Source organism: Manis pentadactyla, chromosome 12, assembly GCF_030020395.1.
Source record: "Manis pentadactyla isolate mManPen7 chromosome 12, mManPen7.hap1, whole genome shotgun sequence".
NCBI classification, from domain to species: domain Eukaryota; kingdom Metazoa; phylum Chordata; class Mammalia; order Pholidota; family Manidae; genus Manis; species Manis pentadactyla.
This window is the reverse complement of record NC_080030.1, coordinates 1,366,571-1,374,616: the sequence shown is the minus strand read 5'-3', so window position 1 is coordinate 1,374,616 and position 8,046 is coordinate 1,366,571. Positions and strand designations below refer to the sequence as shown.

General features: G+C 60.0%; 1 long non-coding RNA gene across 1 annotated transcript; it reads right to left on the bottom strand.

The window, feature by feature from the left end:
• Positions 1-1,871: 1,871 nt before the first annotated feature.
• Positions 1,872-6,537, bottom strand: LOC130679964 (uncharacterized). Its single transcript, XR_008992948.1, has 3 exons — positions 4,504-6,537; positions 3,953-4,208; positions 1,872-3,348 (listed from the first exon to the last, which is right to left on the bottom strand). It is a non-coding gene; the product is annotated as an uncharacterized LOC130679964 (long non-coding RNA).
• Between the last annotated feature and the right edge of the window lie 1,509 nt (positions 6,538-8,046).

The following is an 8,046-nucleotide window of genomic DNA, read 5'->3' as shown; positions in this document are numbered from 1 at the left end:
CTCCCCTTGTCCCTCCCTCCCTTCCCACCCACCCTCCAGAGTCCCTTTCCCTTTGGTAACTGTCAGTCCATTCTTGGGTTCTGTGAGTCTGCGGCTGTTTTGTTCCTTCAGTTTTTGCTTTGTTCTTATGCTCCACACGAGTGAAATCATTTGCTGCTTGTCTTTCTCCGCCTGGCTTATTTCACTGAGCGTAATACCCTCTAGCTCCGTCCATGTTGTAGCAAATGGTAGGATTCGTTTTCTTCCTATGGCTGAATAATATTCCATGGTGTATATGCACCACATCTTCTTTATCCATTCATCTACTGAGGGACACTTAGGTTGCTTCCGTTTCTTGGCTATTGTAAATAACTCACCTCTTATTAAGTTATTTAATTTTCAAGGGATTGGGGATTTTCTACATATCTTTCTATTACTGATTTGTAATTTAATGCACTACGGTCAGAGAACAAACATATTTTGTATGATTTCAATTCTTTGAAATTTAGTTCAGTTGTGTGATCTATGTGATCAATACGTCATATGCTCCTGAAAATTCTGTTGTTGTGGAGTGGGATGTTCTATTAGTGTCAACTAGATCTAGTTGGTGGATACCATTCAGTTTTTCTGCATCTTTGCTGAGTTTTTTTTATCTACTTGTCCTATCGGTTACTGAGAAAAAAAAGTGTTGACATATCCAAGGAGACTGATGGACTTGTCTGTGCTTTCCCTTTAGTTTTATTAGTTTTCCTTTTCTTTCTGTTAGCATTTTGGGATGCTTTTAGTAGGTGCATTAGTGTATCTTCCTGGTGAGTTTATACTTTCATCATTATGTATGGAGATGGGTGTGAGCGCGCGGCCCGGTCCCTCTACCTCTGCGTGTCTTCGGCGCGGGCGCCCCGGCACTTGCAGAGCGCACCTGCTGTTGCGGGAGAGCAGCGCGGGACGCGCGGCAGCAGGGTGCCCAGGGCCGCACGTGGCCTGGGGCGGTCGGCCCGGTCCGTGCCCGGGGTGGGGGGCGGGGCTCGAGGCCACGGACACCACCCTCGGACGACGGGCGCGCCCAGGGGCCCAGGGACGGTGGTCCCCTCCTGTGGGGCCGGGCCTGCCCTACCTCCCTACCGTGGCCAGGAGGGGAAAAGCCCTGCCTCCGGGAGCGCAGCCCGGGCCCGGGGACGGGGGTGGGGTGGGGGGGGTCTAAGGCCAGCGCTGGCCGGCGGGTGGGGGCGAGTGGAGGCGATCGGAGCGCAGGGCTTAGGGGCACCCTCCGTAAGGCCTGCCTGCGGGGTGGGGGACCCGCCGGCCTGCCCGCGGGTTGGCCCTGCCTCTGGGCGGGGATGCCAGGCTGAAGGCGGGTGTGCCCACCGCCACCCCCAGCCCCCGGACGCGTGTGAGGGTGGGGGACGAGGCCCGGCAGCCGCAGGTGGTCACGGTGGGGCGGGGAAGGGGCTGGGCGAGGGGGGGCACCCGCGGTGAGCGGGCGGGAGGGGCAGGCGGCCGTGGACTGTCTTGTCCCCCCCACCCCACCCCACCCCACCCCACCCCACCCCGCATGCCCCAGGAGCTCTTTTCTCCCACTTTCTCTCTAAATAAAAGCCTCCCTGGCTTTCTTTCCTACCTCGATCAGTGTTTGCGAAGTTCAGTCTTTGACTCTGGGAACAAGAACCCCGGTATCATTTTAGTCTGTTAAAATTCCCCGTTCTGCCCCCTCATTGTTTCTGTGTCCCATCAAGTATTTTACCAGACGTTTCCTGTTTTATATTCCCGTGAATTACTTCCCTTTCCCTTTGAAGTTGCAGACCCTCACCCCTCCTCCGTGGTTCAGGAGGACACACAGACCTCATTCTCCCTGCGTAACTCCAGGGAGGGGAGATCCCAGGGCAAAACACCTTTGAAAGCGAAATCAGGCAAAGGGAGAAATAGTGTTCAAAAGCCGTTTATTGCCCACAAGCAGTCGCCCTGCGTCTCCCTCTCTCTCTCTCTCTCCTGCTGCAGTAGAAGACAGCCAATACTCCCACCAAGCTCTCTGGTCCAGGGAAGCCCTCGCTCGCCCACGTAATCACCCACTGATGGAGACGGACTACTTCTCCCCACCCCTTGGAAACCCCTGTGGATGCGGACATGCACTAAAGCCAGGCCAAGAGAGTTTTGCAAATATTGCAATTTTACCCACACCCTGTCTGTGGAACAGATGTCTATGGCTTCCCTGTATGTACTTAACTAAATTTTGTTACTTTTTCTCCTGTTAATCTGTTTCACGTCAATCTGTTTCTTACTCCAGCTAAGGGAACCTCAGGGAGAGAAGAAATTCTTGCTGCCACCACCGGTCAAGTAGCTACGTTGACCAAGGGCTGACCCAGGACCTCCATCTTTTTGTTGAAAGGAGCAGGATCGTGTGGAGAAAATGGAAATTATAGCCAGGCTTCTTGCCTGGGTGTCACACACTGTAGACCTGAGGGGCCCGTCAGCACGTCTATGGGATGTTTACAGAGAGGCTGGTCAGTCTTGGGAGTGTTCGGCAGAAAAATAGATATGAGCGGGATGAGAGAGAATTAAGGCCAGTAAAGTTCACTAAAAAAGGGACTCAAAAGGCATTCTGTCCCAGGGGACTGAGGAGGAGCAGAAAAGAAAAACAAAACGCTAGTGAATTGGCGCAGGAATGTCTGCTTGGGCCCCTGCAAGCTGCTACTTCATGTGTCTGCACCCCAGCCTCTCTCCTACCATTTCCCCTTGAAAAGCCCTGACCGCTTGCGTGTCAGGAGGAAGGTGGTTCCCTAAGGCAGGAGCCTGCCACTCCCTCATTTGCTAGCAAGTCAATAAACTCTCCTTTCCTTTCCTCAAAACCTTGTCATTGTGTTTTGTGATTTGACCTCAGGGACGAGGACCGGGTCTTGGTATCAGGAGCAGCACCCCCCCCACCCCGACCAAGTGCCCGCAGTGCCGCTCCTTCAGTGTCAGAGGCCACAGGGCCGAGCTGTCAGGGACGCAGAGCTCCCGGCTTCCTCCTTGCTAGCCACGGGGGACTGTGCCGGCCAGGAGTTCGTGCTGTGTGGCAGGGCAAGTACAAGTCTCTAGAACTCCCTCCGAAGTATATATTGAAAGCAGTACTGCCTTCCAGGAGAGGTTACAGACTGGAGTTCCCACCAAGGCCTTGGAAGACGTGGGGGTGGTGATTTCCACAAACCCTTATTGAAGTCACTCACTCGGCCTACTCAGAAAACGGACGAATCTTGGAGATGACAGTGCATGATGGACACCGTGATCGGAGTGTCTCAGATTGCAGTTACTGCTGCACATGGGGCTTCATCACTTGGTCCCCAAGCACCCAGTGTGTAAGTATTGCTCAGGAAAATGCTCTTTGTTCTCTTCCTGTGAGTAAAGACCAGCAGGGCAGTTAGCTTTCAGCCGGCAAGGAGAGAAAACTATCTCAGAGGCATATCAAATCTCCAGACTTAGGTTGTCCCTTAGTGACAAGGAACCTTCCTGTCCTTTTCCTTCCAGAAGCCGTCACACTGGCCCATCCCACTGATGGCACTACGCCCACTGGACCCAGTGATCAGGAAGTACAACTTGTCTAAGCACACTGATAGAGCAGTCACGTGTCAGAAGGTGGGAAATAAATCCAACAAAAATTCAGGGGCCTTTCGTCTTCGACAAGTTTCTAGAAGTCTATCGTGTGGGTATGCCTAGCTCTCCTAAGGTGATGAATGAGGTGCTGTACCTGGACCCTCCTCCACCCCCCGCACACAAACGGCACAGCAGCCTGGTAGACCACCTCGGATTTCAGAGGCAGCACAGACCTCATTTCCAGTGTGCTACTCTGACCCATTTACTGATTGGTCTGAAAAGCACCTAGTCTGAGAGCAGCCTGGACCTTTGGAAGGTGGATGCCAGTAGATGGCAACACCTGGATCCCCTCTCATTGCTGCCCCTTCCAGGTGCACACCTGAAAACGGCCTACCGGGGGACTGACCTGCCCAAGATCACAAGGCCCGGACCCCGGCCTGACTTGCGTGCTGTTCCACGCTCCGTGCCAAGCCTGGTTGGCACTCCTCCATCTCTGAGTCTGTGCATCAGACACACGTGACACCAGTCCCCAGGAGCTGGAGGGGTCATCCATGTATCCCTGGGGATGTCCCTAGGGAGGAACGTCTGGCATGACACTGCCTGTGCAGGTTGGGGCGTTGGGCTGCTCCTGGGAGGTACCGCGGCCGCAGCGGGACACGGAACTGGTAAGAAAAAGAGGCCTGAGCTCAGCTCTTGTCTCCTCAGAGCTGGGACCCTGGTGACACTGCCAAAGAGCGAGGGGAGGGCTCTGCTGGAGACTGTGTAGTCGTGCAGGGCAAAGGCCAGGAGGGTGGGCGGTCAGCAGCCCAGAGGGGCATGTGGGCGTGTCTGAATGCACGGAGGGGCCCAGGATATGGACCCTTGAAGAAGTGATGTCACTGAAGACACGCCCAGTAGAACCTGAATTGTGACCCGGACGGAACCCAGACCCTGGCCGCAGACCCCGGTCCTGCTCACTTGACCGGAGGCGCTCGACAGAGCAACATGCGGTCTTGTTGTGCGGAGCCTTCTGAAGGCGTGGGAGTCCGGGAAGCCGAGACGGAGAGTCCTGCTGCTCGCTGTGGGCGCGGGCTCATTGACCTCCTCCACCGCCTCTGTCCGTGTCTCCCGAGGAGCCCCGAGGTAACACAGGGCAGCCCAGAGCGGGCCACTCCAGGGCCAGGCCACAGTGTGACCCATCCCAGGCTGATCTTCCCACGGCCCTTCCTGTGTGTGTGCGGTGGGCGTGGGGCATGGGTGGGACTGGAGGCTGGGGAGGAGGGGGGCCGTTCCTGGGTGGCAGCACGTTGCGAGGTGGTGGCCCCCTAGCGGGGCAGTCAGTGCCACAGCTCTGGTCGCAGCATTCAGGACGTGGAGGTGAGTGTTGGGACCAGGCACTTCCACCCGCATGTTAGTCCTGAGCCCGGGGGTGTCCTCTCCTTCCCCCAGGGACTGGATGTCTAGGCAGATGGCCCTGTGCGCCTGACCTCGGGGGCGGGCTTTGCGGCCCACACTGCCCCCTGCGGGGAGGTCCACGCAGCCCCGGGTGCCTCCTCCGCAGCTACCAGGCGCCGGCTTTGCAGAGCTCCACCCTGGGGAGCGACGAGGAGCTGGTGGATGGACTCACCTACCCCATCTCCCTGGGCCTGGGGCAGGCTGGCTACACCCAGGACCCCGTTCCAAACCTGGCAACCTGCCAGGGCCCTCCCAGGGCTGCCCCACGAGCGTGGCCGACCGGCCCACTCCAGAGGGCCTGGAACCTCGTCCCCGGGGGCACCCCGTGCCTCTCCTTGCTCGCATCCCGGGGGGCTGGGGGCTCTCGGGTGAGCTGCGAACCTCCCTCGTCCTGGTGGTACCTGGGTTTCCCACTGACTATACCCCTGCTGCCCCCCTCAGCCTGAACATGAGCCAACTGTCCACGGGACTGAGGTCCCCAGGCGCAGGGCTCCCCGGAAACGCGTGAGGAGGAAGGGGAGAAAGCGCTCGGCACGAGTGCAACCAGCTCCACACACCAGCCCGAGCGCACCTGAGCTCAAACTCCCTCCCGAGGAAGCCGAGCAGCTGACCAAGGGACGGCGGCTCCCCTGGTGAGTACCCACCCCCTCCTCGGCACAGTCGGGCCTCTGCCCACGGCCTGCTGTGTGTCTTGAGCGTCCCCACATGTGTCTGAGCCGTGGTGTGTTCCTCTGACAGGTAGGGTGGCTGGTGATCAGCCTGTTAGGGTGTCCATGGGGAACACGGGAAGAGCCTTAGAGGGGCTCCCCAGGCACTGGGTGCTGCAGAAAGGACTGCCGGCCAAGCTGGGCCACTTCGGGGCTATTACTTCTCTGCACCTCATGAAAAGCCTTTGGCTTCACCCATCAGTGGCCTCAGTTTGGAAAAGCACAAGGAAAGCAGCCTTGGGAGCAGAGGCTCCCGATTCCCTGTGGCTGGGCCCGGTCCTCGTCCTCACTGAGTTCACATGAGGGGCCGCTGGGGGCAGCAGAGGGGTACCTGGACAGGTTCTGGGGGGACTTCCTTCAGCAACAATAGGTGTGCAGCACCCACTTGGTGCAGGTCCTCTGGGCACACTTAGCATAACTGCGTGAAGGAAGCAGACACAATACTGGGACCCCGTCCCGGGGGGAGTCGGTCGGGCAGTCACTTCAGGCGTCATCCGCAGGTCATGGCCGGGGAGCGTCATGGGCGATGCCCTCACCGCCTCCTCATGTGATGGGGGGCATGACGAGGGCCCACAGGAGGAACTGAAAACGTGAGTTTTCTACTGGGACCAGAGGGGGCACTGCCCGTGTGCACAGAATGGGCGGAGGAGGCGTTTGGGGCTTGGGGCAGGGGGCGCCCAGCAGAGCCCAGCAGGTCACCCATCTTTGGATTCCGAAGGGCGGGCTGACGACTGGGGACTTCCTACTCGGGAGGATGGGAGAGGATGGGGTCCCAGGACAGACACGCAGGGTCAGGAAGGAGGTGGGGACAGGTGCCTGGACAGGCAGGGGAGGGCAGAGCGGCTGGAAAGACCAGGCTTCTCAGTATGCCACCCCCGGCCTTCCCGCAGCCCCAGGATGGGATGGGATGGGTGCCTTGCCTGGGAGCCCGAGAGTGCGCCCAGCGTCTTCCACTGCAGCCAGCCTGCATGCACCCTGCAGGGCCCAGTCCTCCACTACTTGGGCCAGAAGGAGCACCTGGGGCCCACGGTGGCCAAGATCAAAGGTGAGGGGCTGCAGCCAGGGGACCGTCTAGGGTGGGCTTCCCTTCCAGGCAGTGAGGCGTGGGGAATCAGGCCCGGGGTGACCCTTCCTCTGTGTCCTGCTCCAGCACCACGGCAGATGCAGCTGGGTCCAGAGACATGGAGAAGGCTGTCTTCGAGGCTAGAGCCCATCCCGGAGCTCCCTGAGACCCCTGAGCTGGAGCAACAGCCGGTGTCACCTGCTTCAGACCCTGCGGAGCCGGAGGATGTCCCAGCAGTGGCCTCAGCCCCGGCGCCAGGCCCCAAGCTGGAGCCCCATGAGCCCTCAGGCGTGGGGCCCGGAGACCCTGCCGGAATGGCACCGGGCCTGCCAGAGCCAGAGGCGGGACTGGACCCCACCAGACCCTGTGCCATGAGCCCCTGGGACATCCCAGGAGTGGTCTCATGCCCCGAGCTGGAGCCCCTTGAGCCCTCGGGCCCGGGGCGCGTACCACCTACCGGAATGGCACCAAGCACGGCAGAGCCAGAGGCAGGGCCAGCGCCCACCAGCCCCTGTGCCGCGAGCACCCCCTGTGCCGTGAGGGAGGAGCCGCTCACCATCCTGCAGTTCCCCCCACCCCTGGTGGCCGAGCAGCTGACCCTTATCTGTGCGGTGAGCGGAGCGGGCTCCCGGGGTCGGGGCTGGGCCTTCCCTGTGTCACGGGCTGCCCCAGACCTGCCCTCCCCTGACGTGGGCTCCTGTGATGTGGGCCCACGTCCCAGCTTCCCCACGGACTCACCCTGTGCCCTGAGAGACCCTCCCCACGCCCAAGACTGCACTGACCACAGGGGGACAGTAGGGCTGGCCCTTAGGGGTCCTTGCCGACCAACGAGGAGGAGTGGAGGGAAGGTGGGCAGGGCCTGCCCGGGCTTGGAGGGGCGGGGCAAGGGAGGGGTGCTCAGGGAGGTGCTGCCAGGGCCTTAGGTCCTCGGGCCATCGGCCTGGCAGGCCTCCACAGCCTCCGCACTTCAGAGGCCCCTGCCATGGACCTGACGGCGTGGGAGACACAGACACCAACAAAGTCCCTGGGTGGAGTTGTTTTCGGGGAAACTGCACCTGAGTGGGTACCGGGATCCACGGGGTGGCAGAATGGGAGGCAGATGCCCCAGGATGGCCGGGTGAGCTGCCTTGTGCTGCAGGGAGGAGGTGAGCGAGGGTGCCTGCGAGCAGAGCCCCTCCGTTCCCCACCACTGTGCGGCGCTGTGCATCCGGTCCTGGGCGCCTCAGTGGACGGGCTCCAAAGCCCGGACGGCCACAAGGCTCACAGCACACCTCCAGCTGCCTGGGCTCCAACTCC